At 41.7% G+C, this 18,311-nt stretch overlaps 1 long non-coding RNA gene across 1 annotated transcript; it reads left to right on the top strand.

Moving 5' to 3' along the window:
- The first annotated feature begins 353 nt into the window (after positions 1 to 353).
- On the top strand, positions 354 to 9,622 carry LOC143437373 (uncharacterized). The gene is made up of 2 exons (XR_013106864.1): positions 354 to 6,126; positions 6,975 to 9,622. It is a non-coding gene; the product is annotated as an uncharacterized LOC143437373 (long non-coding RNA).
- The last annotated feature ends 8,689 nt before the right edge of the window (positions 9,623 to 18,311 follow it).

The raw sequence follows: 18,311 nt of genomic DNA, 5'->3' as shown, positions 1-18,311 counted from the left end.
CTGTCACCCTTTGTTATGATTGGGGGAGGATCTCATGGAGTACAATTTTTTTTTCTTATTCCACCTCCTCTGGGTTGGGGACTAGACCTAGAGTACCAGTAGTGGCACCTGTGCACAAGAACTATATCTGTAAACAATGGGAGAAACTAGGGGCTGGTTGTGGCTGACAGGAAACCTGGCAGCCTTGTGTGTGGGAAGCGGGGCACATCTGAGCTGGGGAAGGCTGGCAGCAGCCTGTAGTTCTCTGGAAGGGAGGAAAATGGTTACATTCACAAGTTTGCATCTCTGCAGAGCTGTGAAAGAGGGGCGCGATCACCTTAGCCTCTTTTTCCATAGCAGCTTGGAGCTTCTTAATAAGTTTCTCCATTTCTGCAGCAAAATTGTTATGCTGAATTTCAAGATCTTTATCTAATCTGAGGCGGTGTTCGTCCATCTCTGCCTTCAGTTTATTTTCCAGAGTCATCAGCTGTTTTTGATGCTGTCGCCTCATCTGCTTATAACCAGACATCTGTGCTCTAAGTTCAGAGTCTTGCTCAAGTTCTTGCATCTGTCTTGTAACCAGTGATGCTGTTCATATAGTTGCAAAGTGTTCTCTATTACTATAATGTGACTTGTGATGAGACACTTGAGGTGGGTGACCAATGAAGGCATTGATTATAGACAATCCTTTTATGAGGCAGTTGTAGGAAAGAGGTTTGGAAGAAACATGACCTTTAGTCCTACTCCTGTTTGTGTTTGGGCACCTTTTGTGTTTACTGTTAGCAATTCTACTCAGCTTTATAGGAGCCAACTAGTTTGTAGTAATCTTGATTGCTTTTATAGCATGTGCTGGGAGAGTGACAAGTTTCCCTATCACAGAAATTAGATAGCCACGCTGCCAACAGCAAAGTTCATAGTGACACTGATGGTAGAGAATTCTCTGGATATCCCCAATGTCCCAAAGGCATAAAGAAGGGAAAAGGTACTCAGAACACATCCAAATGATGCTGAGAGAGACATCACATGCCATTTCTTTTTCTTCTCATCATCAGCTGCAGATGGCTTTTGGGAGGGAGGATCAAACACAATGACATCAGGAGACTCATTATACCAATTCTAATACCTTGATTGTACCCTAGCTGTTAGCAGCAATCATCACATTGGACTCTCAGTCTGACAGTGCCCGCCAACACGCAGCACTGACAAATTCATTCGTGTCATCTTCTTTCCGGTCTTTGTCTAACAGACTCTAAACTGTATCAAACTGAAAAGTTAGCAAAGTCTTAGAAAGTCCTTTATGGTGTCGGTAGAGGGAGTTGTTCTCACTTCCACAAGCTATAGAATCTCCATTGGAAGCAAGGCCTACAAAGTTTTTTTCATTAATATGACCCTTGAAGGAAGAGTGAATGGTAGCTGCACATATCTGTCACCCTTTGTTATGATTGGGGGAGGATCTCATGGAGTACAATTTTTTTTTCTTATTCCACCTCCTCTGGGTTGGGGACTAGACCTAGAGTACCAGTAGTGGCACCTGTGCACAAGAACTATATCTGTAAACAATGGGAGAAACTAGGGGCTGGTTGTGGCTGACAGGAAACCTGGCAGCCTTGTGTGTGGGAAGCGGGGCACATCTGAGCTGGGGAAGGCTGGCAGCAGCCTGTAGTTCTCTGGAAGGGAGGAAAATGGTTACATTCACAAGTTTGCATCTCTGCAGAGCTGTGAAAGAGGGGCGCGATCACCTTAGCCTCTTTTTCCATAGCAGCTTGGAGTTTCTTAATAAGTTTCTCCATTTCTGCAGCAAAATTGTTATGCTGAATTTCAAGATCTTTATCTAATCTGAGGCGGTGTTCGTCCATCTCTGCCTTCAGTTTATTTTCCAGAGTCATCAGCTGTTTTTGATGCTGTCTCCTCATCTGCTTATAACCAGACATCTGTGCTCTAAGTTCAGAGTCTTGCTCATGTTCTTGCATCTCTCTTGTAACCAGTGATGCTGTTCATATAGTTGCAAAGTGTTCTCTATTACTATAATGTGACTTGTGATGAGACACTTGAGGTGGGTGACCAATGAAGGCATTGATTATAGACTATCCTTTTATGAGACAGTTGTAGGAAATGGGTTTGGAAGAAACATGACCTTTAGTCCTACTCCTGTTTGTGTTGGGGCACCTTTTGTGTTTACTGTTAGCAATTTTACTTAGCTTTATAGGAGCCAACTAGTTTGTAGTAATCTTGATTGCTTTTATAGCATGTGCTGGGAGAGTGATAAGTTTCCCTATCACAAAAATTAGATAGCCACACTGCCAACAGCAAAGTTCATAGTTACACTGATGGTAGAGAATTCTCTGGATATCCCCAATGTCCCAAAGACATAAAGAAGGGAAAAGGTACTCAGAACACATCCAGATGATGCTGAGAGAGACATCACATGCCATTTCTTTTTCTTCTCATCATCAGCTGCAGATGGCTTTTGGGAGGGAGGATCAAACACAATGACATCAGGAAACTCTTTATACCAATTCTAACACCTTGATTGTACCCTGGCTGTTAGCAGCAATCATCACATTGGATTCCCAGTCTGACAGTGCCCACCAACACACAGCCCTGCCAAATTCATTCGTGTCATATTATTTCCAGTCTTTGTCTAACACACTCTAAACTGTATCAAACTGAAAAGTTAGCAAAATCTTAGAATGTCTTTTATGGTGTCGGTAGAGGGAGTTGTTCTCACTTCCACAAGCTATATAATCTCCATTGGAAGCAATGCCTACAAAGTTTTTTTCATTAATATGACCCTTGAAGGAAGAGTGAATGGTAGCTGCACATATCTGTCACCCTTTGTTATGATTGGGGGAGGACCTCATGGAGTACAGTTTTTTTCTTATTCCACCTCCTCTGGGTTGGGGACTAAGCCTAGGGTACCAGTAGTGGCACCTGTGCACAAGAACTATATCTGTAAACAATGGGAGAAACCAGGGGCTAGCTGTGGCTTACAGGAAGCCTGGCAGCCTTGTGTGTGGGAAGCGGGGCACATCTGAGCTGGGGAAGGCTGGCAGCAGCCTGTAGTTCTCTGGAAGGGAGGAAAATGGTGACATTCACAAGTTTGCATCTCTGCACAGCTCTGAGAGAGGGGTGCGATCACCTTAGCCTCTTTTTCCATAGCAGCTTGGTGTTTCTTAATAAGTTTCTCCATTTCTGCAGCAAAATTGTTATGCTGAATTTCAAGATCTTTATCTAATCTGAGGCGGTGTTCGTCCATCTCTGCCTTCAGTTTATTTTCCAGAGTCATCAGCCTTTTTTGATGCTGTCGCCTGATCTGCTTTTAACCAGACATCTGTGCTCTAAGTTTAGAGTCTTGCTCATGTTCTTGCATCTGTCTTGTAACCAGTGATGCTGTTCATAGAGTTGCCAAGTGTTGTCTATTATGATAATATGACTTGTGACTTAGTCTTTGTCTAACACTCTCTTAACTCTTAGCAAAGTCTTAAGTCCTTAACTAGGGCCACATTACAGCACTTCAACTGTTTTCTGTGCTGTTCCTGGGGTAGGTTACCATTTAATAAAACCCCACAGAAAAGACAGGACCTCATTGTGATGTCCCAAATAAGCCACTGCTTTCCTATGTGCTCCTTGAGTAAGAGCCCGGCTCATGGGTCCTTTGAAGCCATGGCAGGGAGAGATGTGCTAAGTGGCTACATGGGCAGTAGAAGAAATAGAAACAAATTCCCGGAGGATGTTTTTGGCCATCTCAATGTTGTGGGCAATGGCCAAAGCTTTCTGAATGTCCTGGTAGGAATAGCCCTGACTCATGAGGTGCTCAATCTCACTTGAGAGCTGTGGTGAGGTCGCAGTGGCTGCAGAGTGAGCAGTGGCACCTCCACCTTCTTGATAGCTACTTGCTTTTCATTCTGAGTTGATTCTCCGAGGGAATGGTTTGGGGGACAAATAAAGAGAGATGTTCTCACTTCCACAAGCTGTATAATCTCCATTGGAAGTTTCCCATTGCTATTGTGGCAATGAGTCACACAGTACAAGCTGCCACAGTCCTTAATGATTTATCCACCAATACAGCTGCTGCCCTTGAGTTACAAGCATCCTTAAATGTCCAACTAAAAGGAGGACTCAGTCAAATAATTGACCTTGTCCAAGAGCAGGTGGATGCACTGTGGCAGTTGGGACAAATTGGATATGAAAGGAAATGTGCTGCATTGTGTGTTACTGCTGTTCAATATCAAAACTATACTCAAGCTACTAATCTGTCTCGTCAGCTCTCTAGTTTTTTGCAGGTAATTGGTCGGCAGACATTGAAAGTTTGATGAGGCGGTTGCAGATAGCCGTTGTGACAGTGAACTTCACTCGCTTAGACTCTAGTGTCACCAGCGGACTTGCTGTGTGGATTGCTGGAGCTGTTTCATCTTAAAGAGTGGGCGGGAGTCCTGGTTTGGGGTGCCATGGTGTTGGCCGGTTGCGTCTTTTGCATGTGGCTTCTATGCAAACTAAAGAGAGACCATGCCAGGCACAAAACCGTAGTCTACCAAGCCTTGGCCACCATAGAGAATGGTGAACCTCCCCATGTTTGGCTAGCAATCCTGAAGGAAATATGAGCGGGTTTCATAGATACAAGCCCTTTAGGAGTGCTCTACTGGCAGTTTGAGGTGTTTGCGAGTGAGTACTCGACAGGGAATGTTCCACGAGTATGGATAGATTTCCCGAAAGTATGCCTGATTGCACAAAGGTTTGATGCCAAAAACCTCCTCTCCTGGTGGCGCCCCAGGGCGGAGGCTCCCTTTCCCCATCAAAAGGCATCGAGATGGGTATGGGAAGTATTCAAGAGAAGAAACCTATTACAATATCTCATCTTACACAGGGGATCAGGCCTCTGCTTTCCCTCACTGTACAACTACACTCATAGGGTAACTATCATGTACCCGTTCTATTGACTCAAGGTTTGCAATAAAACAAAAAAGGGAGAAATGTAGGCCGCCAACCTTATGCGGCTGAATAAAACGGCACCACAGAGTTGACACGGTTGACTAAAACAACGCTGCGCCGCTTCAACTCTGCAGGCCAAGGGCGCACATTTGCGCGTGCCAGCTGCTCTGAGGCGGCAATTTAAGATGGCGCCTGCCTAGGCTCTGGTAGGAACTACCAGAGGCCTGTGCATTTGCAGTTCAATTTGGCTACAGCCCCTCCCGAACGGGGCATGCAAATGAGGTACCACTAGGGTACCACGAACCTGACCAATCACCCCCTCCCGGGCGGGGTATGCTAATGAGGCATTGCAAATTGACCAATCGGACACCTCCATGCGCTTTGCCACGCCCAGGGCTGGGGGTATATAAGCAGCCGGTTCTGGGCATTCGAGGCAGTCTCTACCAAGAAATCTTTATTGTGCTTCCACAATAAAGGCTGTTGAGAAGGATCTGGTTTGTCGCATCTTCCTTGCTGGACAAGCGGGGCGCGACACTACCCATTGCTGTCTGAGATAATTTCATTATTTATATGAGATTTTCATCAAGATTTGGTTCAAAGATGAGAGTTCAGACAAGATAAAATTAAAGAAGTGGTGAGGACTTGTGCTCATATGTTAGATATAAAATGTTTACTTTCCAGTTCTTGTTGTGAATCACCTCTAAAACAATATTCTAATCAGAAATAACTCTTTAAAAGGTTTTTAAAGAACTATGCCCAAAGTTTCTATTTTGTTAAAAGTTAAGTTTAAATAAGTGTCAAATTATTAATACTATGTGAACCTTCAACATCTTAATAGTCCTTGCTGTGAAATGCTGTGGATAAGGCTATTCATTCTGATTTGGTTTCTTCCTTAGAACTTCAGAGGTGAGCTCACATTACACCTGTGGACAAGGTACTGTTTGCAGACTGAATTAGGTTGTGGTCTCTAGTGTGATGTGAACAGCAGTCATGCAGCCTCACAGATACATCAGTCTGTACAGAGTCCTAAAAGACTATTTACTGCTTTTATAGGTGATCAAAGGAATAAATAAGATAAGAGCTTTTCTTCCACTAGACCTTAGCAGGTTCTGGTCTTCAGGAGTGAAGAACAAGAGAGGACACCGGAAAAAGAATATTCCCTCAAACATGGGGACCCCATCAATTGATCAGGCTGTGGTCAACAGTGGGTTACAGAAGGTAAGGGACACCCAAAGGCCCACGCCAGATCCCGTTGCACAAAGACACATGAGGTTAAGCAGGGATAGATAAGTTACCCTCAGCCTTTCTAGACTAGCTCATAGAAACATTCTGTCAGTGTAGACAAGGCTTCAGAGGCTAGAGAGAAATGATATAAGATAGAAAAGTAATAAGAGAGTGATAAGTGAGAATAAGTAATAAGTGATAAGAGAGAAAAGTAATAAGATAGATGGGATCATAGACAGGATTAAAATTATTGATGGTAATAGCAAGTGAGAGAAGGTTTAGTGTAAGTCCAAAGGAAAGGCGTGAAAAAGATAAAAGGTTTACTGTAAGTTGCTGTGCTAGAGAGAGGTGAAGGAAAAAGAAAGGTGACAGGGAAAGAATTTACAGAAAGCAGAAAAGAGGGACTTCAATCAAAGAGAGATAAGAAACTTTTTGAAAAAGACCAGTGTGCACATTGCAAATAAAGGAGCCAGCTTCGGGTCCAAGAGGGCCCTAACAAATAGAAGCCAGGGCCAAGAAATCCCAGGCTTTGAAAAAACATCCCAGATGGCGAAGATATTAGCTCTGTGTGAAGACAGTGATTAAGATAGACAGGGTCTCCCTCCAGGCCAATGGGCTAAAATATATTTATGGACTACTCGAAAAATGGTGGACTAAGAGATGGGCTGGGTATCCCATTCATTTATGGTCATCCTAGACTGTTCCTACCCTCTGTCGGGTTGAGACTTACTCCCCCAGGATGGGAGCCCAGACAGGCTGCAACTAACTGACAAGAACTCAGGGGTAGAGGAAAGTCTCCTCCTACTGACTCCATCCGGGAGCTGAGGTAACCTGCTTTGCAGACGGGAGCAGTTTTCTCCATGCTGGTCAGAGACAAGCCAGTGCTATACAACTGTCATCTGAACTGACTCCCCACCCTGGGATCATCGGTGCAGAGAACAACCTTGGAACTTGGGGCTGACAAGAAAACCAACATCTGCATGGACAACAGGTTTGCTTTTGCCACAGCCCATGTCTGCAGGACTATATACCAAGAGAGGAAACCCTGATGAAGCCAGCAACTGTGAGTACTCGTTGCCCAGGACACCAAAAGGGAGGAGACTCAGTGGCCTGAGACTATAATTGGACAGATCAAGTGGCTTGATACGGGAGCCTGTTCAGTTGTGGGCCTACGAGATGACCTCTCTTAAAGCACAGAGTAAGAGACAGAACTTAGATTGCTAGCCATCTTGCCAGCTACTATCTAGAGGAAAAGAGACAATGGTGCACACAAGAAGGGAGAACTATACTCCCCAGAAAGCAAAAGACTTACCAGGCTAAATGCACAGATGGACTCTTAAGATATGAGTACAACCAAGCAGCTAAGAGATTTAAAGTGTATAATAGACTTCAGGTTTTGGGCTAAAGAAATAATAAGATAGTGGAGGATATGCCAGCAAGTAAAGGCTTATGAGACTTAGAGTGAATAAGAAAATACCTAGAAGAGAACAGCCTTGAATAAAAGTTTTCCTGAGGTTTTCAAGTGTCTGAGATAATTAGATCAGATAACAGACTTGCTTTTGTTTCTAAGATAAGTCAGGAATTGTCAGAAATATTAGAGACTAATTAGAAGCTCCACTGTTTATACTGTCTCCAAAGTTCAGTACAGGTAGAGAGAATATACAGAACCCTAAATCTAAGTTCCACCTGGGAACTGGCGCTGGCTAGAGTGTTCCCTTGTCCTTGTTCCATGCCCAGAATGTCCATTTTGTGTGAGAAATGATTTTTCAGGCTACTAAAAGACTGTTCCTGGTGCTGTGGACCATCCGAACTCCTTGAAGTTCACCATCACCACCTGTGACTGATGCCAACTGGAGAAGATCCAGATGCCTGAACAACCCCCTACTCTTTAGCTCCAGGTCTTCTGCTATTCTACAAGGCTAAAGAGCAGCAGGCCTTGACTCCTGAGACCACCCCAGAGGCACAGGGAAAATGCTGCCTTGGAGGGTGGGACTTAGTTTGTGTACACCCAAGGTTAAATGACAACTTGTGATTCCAAGATTGAAATTGAAATGTGAATCTAGTGTTATATAGATTTGTTCCTTTTTACAATTTCTCTTTATTATATATGTGATTTTATGTGTATGTAGACAGCTATGTGCCACAAAATGTGTAAAAGTCAGAGGACAACTTTGAAAGTGTGTTTCAAAGAAAAGAAAATGTTTTGAGACCCATGGTCAAAAGAATAGAGCCCAAGGAGCCCTGATAACAAATACTTAGTGCCTAAGATTGATAAATTGTGAGTTTACAGTTCAAGATTAATCCTTTATATATCTATTTCTGTCTTTGATGAGGTCAAAGATTATTTCATACTTGTCCAGCTGGTCTCCCGAGTTTATTACTACCCTGAAGGCGCTTTTGAATATGAGTTTGAGATACACCCTAGACACTTTTGCAGAGAGCCTATTTCTTTGACTCTAGCTATCATACTGGGACTTGGAGTGGCCGCAGGTGTGAGAACAGGTACTGCTACACTAATACAGACACCCCGTTATTTCCAATAGCTAAGAGCTGCCATTGATAAAGATTTGAGAGCCTTAGAACAATCAGTACTTCCCTCTCAGAGATTGTTCCACAGAACAGAAGAAAATTAGACTTGCTGTTTCTTAAAGATGGAGGACTGTATGCAGCCCTCAAAGAAGATTGTTGTTTTTATGCTGATCACACCGGGGTAGTCCGAGACTCAATGCAGAGACTTAGAGAAAAGTTAGATAAAAGACAGAAAGAAAGAAGGACTCAACAAGGTCTGTTTGAGTCCTGGTTTACCCACTCTCCTTGGATGATGACCCTACTCTCTGCTGTGGCCGGTCCCTTGATAATAATTATTTTTGGTTTTAGGTCCATGTGTGATAAATAGATTGCTAGCTTTTGTTGGAACTAAAGTAGATATTGTTCAATTAATGGTATTAAGAAAAAGAGATGAGATTATAAGAGACAAGATAGAAGATACTGATCTTTAAGATTAAAGTTACTTAAAACAAAAGGAGTAGGGAATGTGAGGACAAAATTTGAAAGCAGCATTGTAACAATAACAAAAATTCATGGTCAGCAAAGACCACCAACAATTTGTTAAATATAGTCATAATAAAAATATTAAGCCCCTGCAGGGGCAGGGTGACCCAAATGAAAAGGCATGCTAAGACGTGCCCAGACAAGCCCAAGTGAGTAATGGGCCATCTGGTGTTTACTTTTCTCTCCCCCTTTTTGAGCAGTCCAAGGTTTCATGGTCAAAAGTAACTAGTCATCTGCCAGCTCACACGTAGCCACTTCTGCAAGTTGCTGATGTTTGAAATATCCAATCATATGTAAGCGTGCCAAATTTTTCCGCTTTCCCCAACCCCTACCCATAAATATCCCAAATTTCCTGGGTTCTGGGCTGGAACCTCTATCTCCTGCGTGAGATATGTTCCGGCCCGGGGGCCCTCGTCATTAAACCTCCTCTGCAATTGCATCAAGAAGGTCTCTCGTGTGTCCTTGGGGCGTGCAGGTCTGGACTTGGGTGAGGGTCCCCTTTTGGGGGTCTTTCAAAACTATGGTACCTATGGGAGCTCTACAATCTGGGCTGCCATCTCCAGTGGCCATTCCTAAAGGGTTTCATAAAATAAGAGTAGATTTAAAGGATTGTTTTTTCACCATTCCCTTGTATCCTCACGATTGCGAAAGATTTGCTTTCAGTGTTCCTTCTGTTAATTTTAAAGAGCCAATGAAAAGGTATCAATGGGTAGTTCTTCCTCAGGGCATGGATAATAGCCCTACATTATGTCAAAAATTTGTGGCACAAGCCATTGAGCCTGTAAGACAGCAATGGCCAATGATGTACATCAGCCATTACACAGATGACATTCTTTTAGGAGGGAAAGATCCTCAGGACTTGCTTTTATGCTATAGAGATTTACAGCAAACCTTAGCTGATAAAGGATGACCAATAGCTCCTGAAAAGGTACAAACTCAGGAGCCTTATGATTATTTAGGCTTTAGGCTTACAGATCAAGCCATTTGTCCCCAGAAGATAATCATCCGCAGGGACTGTCTAAAAACTCTAAATGATTTTCAAAAGCTGTTAGGTGATATCAGTTGGCTTCGTCCCTATTTAAAGCTTACAACAGGAGAATTGAAACCTTTATTTGGTATTCTCAAGGGGAGTGCTGATCCTACCTCCTCTCGATCCTTAAACCCACAAGGATTGTTGGCCTTACAACAAGTAGAAAGAGCCATTGAGGAACAATTTGTTACTTATATAGATTATTCCTCACCTTTACATTTGTTAATTTTTAATACAACTTATACACCTACAGGATTGTTGTGGCAAAAGGCTCCCCTCATGTGGATACATTCAAAGATATCCCCTAAACGTAGCATCCTACCGTATTATGAGGAGGTAGCCCACATGATTGTACTTGGAAGGAAACAGGCAGTGACTTATTTTGGCAAAGAGCCAGACATCATTATTCAGCCTTTTAATGCAGATCAAAATATTTGGTTAAAGCAACATAGTACAGATTGGTTGCTTGCTCAAGTAGGATTTAATGGCATTATAGACAATCATTATCCTCCAGATAAATTGATACAGTTTTTAAATGTATATGAGGTTATATTTCCTAACATGACTTCTTTGCAGCCTTTACATAATGCTCTTTTAATATTTACTGATGGATCCTCTAAAGGACAAGCAGGGTATCTTTTAAATAATCAACAGGTAGTCATAGAGACACCTGGACTCTGCTCAACTAGCAGAGCTGACAGCAGTTCTAAATGTTTTTCAGTCTGTAAGTGATGTTTTTAACCTCTTTACTGATAGCCTGTATGTGGCTCAGTCTGTCCCCTTGTTAGAAACTTGTGGTGTATTGCAGTTCAATACTTGAGCCGGATCTTTGTTTTCTCGACTACAAAACCCCATTCTTACCAGAAAAAATCCCTTTTATATTGGCCATATAAGAGCTAATTCTAGTCTTCCTGGACCCTTTATCTGCAGGCAATGATTGTGTTGACAGAGCTTTAATAGGAGAAGCCTTAATTTTGGATCCTGTTGCTCTGGCTAAGCGAGATCATGAAAAGTTTCATCTCTCTAGTCACACTTTAAGGCTCCAACATAAGATCACTAAGGAGCAAGCTAGAATGATTGTAAAACAGTGTCCTAACTGTCTTACCTTATCTCCGGCTCCCCATTTAGGCGTTAATCCAAGATGCCTTAAGCCCAATCATATTTGGCAAATGGATGTAACCCATTATGCAGAATTTGAAAAATTGAAATATATACATGTCTGTATTGACACTTGCTCAGGATTCCTTTTTGCTTCTCTACATACAGGAGAAGCCTCTAGAAATGTAATTGATCATTGCCTACAAGCTTTTAATTCTATGGGATTACCTAAAGTTCTCAAAACAGACAATGGGCCAGCTTATACTGGTAACAACTTTACATCCTTTTGTAAAGAATTTGATATTGAACATAAAACTGGAATTCTTTATAACCCAATGGGACAGGGAATTGTTGAACATGCACATCGCACTCTAAAAAATTGGCTTATTAAAACTAAAGTGGGAAGAGTTATACCCTCCAAGGTCACCAAAAGCACATGCTTTTGTGTTATTTGTTGTAAATTTTCTGCAAACTGATGTTAAAGGTCAGTCTGCAGCAGACTGCCACTGGCATCCAGTCACTTCCAGGGTCTAATGGAGAGACCCCCTAACTAATTCTTGGAATGGTCCTGACCCTGTCTTAATTTGGGGTCGTGGATCAGTCTGTATTTTTTCAGAAAAAGAAAATGGAGCCCGATGGCTGCCTGAAAGATTGGTCCATCAAGTGGACACAGATCTTGAGCCTAATAATTATGATTCTGATGATGAAGAATCTGGTAACAAAATTTAGTCAGACACATTATCATGTGTTAGCCATGGAGGACCCAAGACTCTAGATAAGGTTGTTACTCTATCCAGGGTGTTCCCAAGTCTCATCTCCACCCAACCTAAAAGAGGGGACTTCTGCCCCTAGACCAAGCAGAGAGGGGCCACCCAGAACCCCCTTTGTCTGGCAATCTGAATTCTTGCTAAGGCTGCGAGGCTAAGCACTGCAAGGGAATATAAATAAAAGTTAAAAATATGTTTCTGGGTTCCCTGAGGGACAAGCCTGACTGCATAGGGGTTGATGTCAAAAGTATCCCCTCTCCAGGAAAAAGACATCGGGACGGGTATGGCCCTTAGGCCTCACTGGACAACGACAGCAGGACTGGAGCCATTACAAGGTCCCCTTTAATTACTGGAGGTCAGGCCTCTATCCCCGCCTTGACAAGATTAGAATCGCCACGGTCCTTCTATACTTGGAGAAGAGAGGAGATGTCAGGGATAGCCCTGCTTATATGCTGAAGGCCTAAAATCAGCTATAAGCCTAAAACAAGCAATAATTTCTGGCTTACTTGCCTGCTAACACAAAGTCTCGGGTCTCTATGGATAAACACTGAAACAAAGGGCTATAAACTATTAAAAACAGACAGCTTTTGTTGAAATCTACCAGCCAGAGTAGTCATAGACCTTGTATTTGATCCCTGTCAACCAGCAGTTGGATTAGATACTAAAACATTTCCACTTTCAACCTTATTTCCTACATGGTTTAGATAATCATGTTGCTGTTAACTTTTGAACCTTGTGTCTCAAGCAGATAGGTTGCCTTCACACAAAGATCTCTCCCAACAAGCCTGGCCACTCTGTACCCCAGATGAGATGGAATCGTGTACCCCATCCAGCTGTTGACACTGCTCATTTTTATAAACTAAAAAAGAGGGAACTGTGACCTTCCCCCCAAGCCTTGAGCAGGCCTGAGAGACCTTGTTTACCACAACAGACCAAGTAATAGGATCTAGGTGGAGTTACCCACCTTAGCTTCACAGAACACAGAAGCAGAACTGCCTCTGGGCTTGCCTTGAGACATCTCCATGACCTGGAATGGATTATGGATTATCCCACCCATCTGAAACCAGGAGGGGTTGTGGGTTGGGTCTTCCCCTTTAAATTGAGATCTGAACATTAAAGCTTTGAGCCTTGATCAGAGAACTTTGTCTTGGATTCATCTCTTCTCGCCCTCCGTCCCCTTTCATTCCCAGCCCCCTTTCAGGTGAACCCAGTTGACTTGTGGCCGCAGGCGGCTCCATGCCAGGATTAAACTCAGGTCATCAGACTTGGTGACAAGTGCCTAGTTTACCAGCTGAACCATCTTGTCAGCTCCTCCACCAGTTTTGAAATTTAACAATAAGACATTAATACAACAATAAAACAACAATAAATTTAACAATAATATATATATATATATATATATATATATATATATATATATATATAATTTTTCTCCTAGCCCCTGCTCCTACAATGATGACTCTGACATTGGTTATTTATTAATAAATGCCCAGGCCATAGCTTTGGCGAATTATGTTACTAGCTCATAACTTATTTAACTCATTCAAACTATTCTGTCTACCTCATGTTTAGTTACCTCTCCTTAGCTTCATGTGTTCAAGCCCTCCATGTGTTTACTCTTCCTTATTCTATCCTGATTTCAGCTACCTGCTGGTTTACATCCATCTCCTCAACACTCCCAGGCCAGTTTCTCCTTTTACTCTATCCTGAGTTTATCTGTGTGGCTGCTTACCTCTGCTCAGCTCCCATGCTTCTGGCTTCTTCAATGTTCCCTGGCGAATCTCCCTTTATTTGATCCTGAATTCATCTACCTGCTGGTTAGTTACCTCTCCTTCAGTCCCTGACTGCTTCTTCCTTAGTGTCTTCCTTCTGCATTACTTCCAGTGTGTCTCTTGAATCTCTCTTTATTCTCTCACTATTTCCCAGAATTCTCTCTTCTGCCCATGTTCCACCTCCTATTTCCTACCCCTGCTCCTTAGCCATAGGCTTTTTTATTGTTAGGTGATGTGTGTAAGTAATTCTCTCCACAGAAAAACCTTACTTGGAACTTAAATCAAAATGGAAAAACAAAAGAAATTCTTCAAGAAAGAAAGTGTTTTAGTTCTAGCAAGGCTTAGCAGGGAAAGGCTTCTCAAAGCAGGCCAGAGAATCTGTGTTCAGCTCCGGAATCCCACAAAGTAGCAGGATGGAACAGACTCCTTACAACTTGTCATCTTAACTCCTCATTCATACCTCTCCCCATCCCACATGCTACAAACAGGTAAACTAAGTTAAATTAAGTGATTGATGTGTGTGTTTGTGTGTGTGTGTGTGTGTGTGTGTGTGTGTGTGTGTGTGTGTGTGTGTATGTATGTATGTATGTATGTATGGTTTGTGAGAATGTGGGCTGAAACATTATTCCTTCCACCCATCACCTATGTGTATGGATGTATACGTGTAAAGCTTGTCTGGGTGTGTGTTGGAGCTTGCTCTGTCCACCTATTGTGTGTATTTATGTATCTATGTGTGAAATGATTGAAGCCTACTTGCTGGAGCTTTGCTCTAACCAATCTATGTGTGAATGAATATATGCCTGTCTGTAGATCTGTACACATGCATGTATGTGTGTTTGTATGCATGTATGTTTGTGTGTATGAAGTTTCAAGGAACCCTGACGTTTCCACTTTAGAGGAGCCAAGAACTCTAACTTGAAAATTCTATGACACATGCCTCTCAAGGCAGCTAGACCACACCAACTTCATGACTCCTTTCAACTATCTGCACAGCATGCATATAAAAATTTGCCTTGACTTGGAGAGGCTACCCATTCCTTCTTATAATTATTCCGGGCACTACCCTGGCATGCTGGCACAGGCCTCTCATCCTAGCTCTTGGGAGACAGAGTAAGACAGATCTCTGTGTTTAAGATCATTCTGAACAATAAAGTGAGTTTGAGACTATCCATAGGTACCTATAAAAACCCTGGGGGTGGAGGGTACCAGGGACCTGAAAAAATCTTAGTTGAATTTCTTGATTTTCATACAAAAGAATTAAGAAACTGGGTGGTCCTTTCTCAGATCCCAGATATCTTAATCAAGCAATTGACTTTTGAAAACACTAATACACTAGAGAAAACCTGTATCAAAAACCAACCAAACATCCAACCAAACTAAAACAAATGAAAAACAAAAAACAAAAGAAAGAAAACACTAATCCATACTCTAAACAGGAAAGCAGGTAAGCTAGGTTCACATGTTCACCTCGCCTTTGTTGGGAGCCAACTTTTAGCAGAAAGTGGCTAGATCATCTTTGCAGCCATCTGGAACCATATTCCCTGATAAGAGACTGGTTTTCAACAGCCTACAATAGCTGAGCACACTCTGACAAACATCTTGTTTATCCCACAGAGCTTGTTTTGCTGTTTAGTGACCCCAGCTGCATGGTGCACGTGGTAAAATGTCTTCACCTGTGTTCTCCTGCTTGTGCTTATAAATACCCCAGATTTCCTTTTAATAAGAGAGAAGGGACAAGACTTAAGACCTGACCACACATCCTGTCTTGTCTCCATTCTTTGCGTCTCCTGCCCCTACAGCCCCACTCTCTCTCTTGACCAGAGCACTTAGCCCCAAAGTGTGGGGCAGTGTGGACAGCAACATAGTAGCCCCAAAATGTGGGATAGTACAGGCTACAACATGCCTTTTGCTCCTGCAAATCAAAAAAAAGGAGATTTAATAACACAAATGGAAGGATTTAGAAATTTAGGAGGCAGTTTATGTTAATGGAAGCAGCATCATAGAAACAGGAAAATCACACCCTCATAGAAGCACAAGGAGGGGGGATGGGATAAGGGGTTCCTGGGTAGTGGGGGGAATGGGATAAGGATATAAAATTTGAAATGTAAAAAGTATAACCAATTTAAAAAGGGGGGGTAAGTTGTTAGAACCAACATCTTTAATAAAATGTGAGCCCTCTAAAAAAAGAATAAATTTGATAACCTACCTCTACTTGTCTATTTCTCTAATTTTTATGATATTACTATATTCCCCCTTTTCTCTCCCACTCATTTTTTCCTTTACTTAAGAAAGAAGTATAGAGAAGAAGAAAGGAAAGGGAGAGATCCCTGAGTCTGAGCTCTCTAGTTTCATTCCCGTCCAAAGTGGAAAGTGGAAAGTTGGATATGGAAAATATAGGAACTCAAATACTCCCTCAGAGGCAGACCTTGACAACAGATTACAACAGATAAAGAATCTCAGACATTGAAGAGATGATAGAAGGAATAGATTCATAGATCGAGGAAAATGTTTAATCTAAAAGAAAAAAAGTGGGAGGAAATAGAAAGGAGAAAAAGCAAGCAAGCAAACAAGAAAGTCCCCTTGGCTATATTACCCATGACACTAAACCTAGAGAACAAAGAGAGTGTATTTAAAGCTACAAGGGGAAAAGTCCAAGTAACATATAAAGGCATACCTATTAGAATTACATGTTAATTCTCCATAGACACTCTAAAAGCCACAAGCGCCTGGACAGATGTACTGCAGACTAAGAGACCACAAATGCTAGACCAGACTACTAAGTCAGGTGAAACTTACAATCACTATAGATGGAAGAAATAAGATATTACATGATAAAACAAAATTTAAGCAATACCAGTCTACAAATTTAGCTCTATGGAAAGTGCTAGAAGGAAAACTCCAAACTAACAAGGTTCACTACAATCCTGAGAAGTCAGGAAATAAATAATTTTAGACTAGCTAAGTCAAAGTAGAGAAGCATACATGTAACACAACAATAAAATCAAAATAACAGAAATCGACAATCATTGCTCATAAATAACTCTCAACATCAACGTTCTTGATTCCCCCCCCCAAAAAGATACAGACTAACAGATGAGATATCTAAATTGGATGCATCATCTAGAGTCAGCTGCACTGAAGAAATGCACCTTAACATCAAGGATAGCCATCACCTTAGGGTAAAACTTTAGAGAAAAATTATTCCAAGCAAATAAACTTAGGAAGCTTTATAAGCATTTTAATGTCTGACAAAATAAACTTCAAACCAAAAGTAATGAGAAGAGATAGGGAAGGATACTCCATACTCATAGTAGAAGAAATTCATTAAGAAAATGTTCCAATTCTTAAAATCTATGCCCAGTCCCAACTACAGCTCCAATCACATATTGACACTCACACTGAAAGTGTAGACTTCAATGCCCCATTCTCATCACTAGATAGGTCATCTAGACAAAAACTAAATGGAGAAAGGTTGCTGGTCTTTGCTACTTTCTGGGTTCTTTCCTCCACCTTTCTCCACCTGTCCCCCACCCCCTCAAGCTTCTAACACTAGGATAGAAGGGAGAAAGGAAAAAGGAGATCGCAGAATCTAATTACTTTTATTCTTGTTTCTTCATTCAGCACGAAAACTAACCAACCCATAACTACAACCAAGCCATGTGAGAAAAAAACTACCAACAACAAACCAATCCTTCCCCTGCCTCTCAGGTCTTGGCATTTCTATACCCTCAGAAAATATTCCAGTTTTCCAAACATCATACAACTGAAGAAGTTACCTGTAGTTGGCAAAATCACAGCCCTGCTATAGTAAGAGTCAAATCACAGTCAGCTGCTGTGGACAATCTGAGACAGCTCCATATCCCTGGACACCTGGGATTAAAGTGAAAGCACATTCTTATAATATTTCTATGTTTTTTTAAAGAAATCCAGCCAGGCAGTTGTGGTACACGCCTTTAATCCCAGCACTTGGGAAGCAGGGGGAGGCAGATTTCTGAGTTCCAGGCCAGCCTGGTCTACAAAGTGAGTCCCAGGACAGCCAGGGCTACACAGAGGAACCCTGTCTCGAAAAACCAAAAAAAAAAAAAAAAAAAAAACAAAAAAAAAAAAAAACAAAAAAAAACAAAAAAAAAACAAAAAAAAACCCCAAAAAAACAAAAACAAAAGAAATCCAAATTCCAAAATTCTTCCTACAGACAAATGCTGTAGTTAACTGAGGTTATAAACCAAATGTACTTAACAAACATTTACAGAACATTTTACACAACCACAAAATAATATGCCTCCTTCTCCACACCTCATGAAACGTCTAAAATTGATCACATAATTGGAAACAAAGCAAATCTTAACAGATACAAGAAAGTTGAAACAATTCCCTGAATCTCATCAGACCACTATACATTAAGGTTGGATACCAACAAAAACTTACAAATTCACTGAAATTGAACAACTTTTTATTAATTA

This window comes from Arvicanthis niloticus, chromosome Y, assembly GCF_011762505.2.
Source record: "Arvicanthis niloticus isolate mArvNil1 chromosome Y, mArvNil1.pat.X, whole genome shotgun sequence".
Taxonomy (NCBI): domain Eukaryota; kingdom Metazoa; phylum Chordata; class Mammalia; order Rodentia; family Muridae; genus Arvicanthis; species Arvicanthis niloticus.
This window is presented reverse-complemented; position numbering and strand designations above follow the sequence as displayed.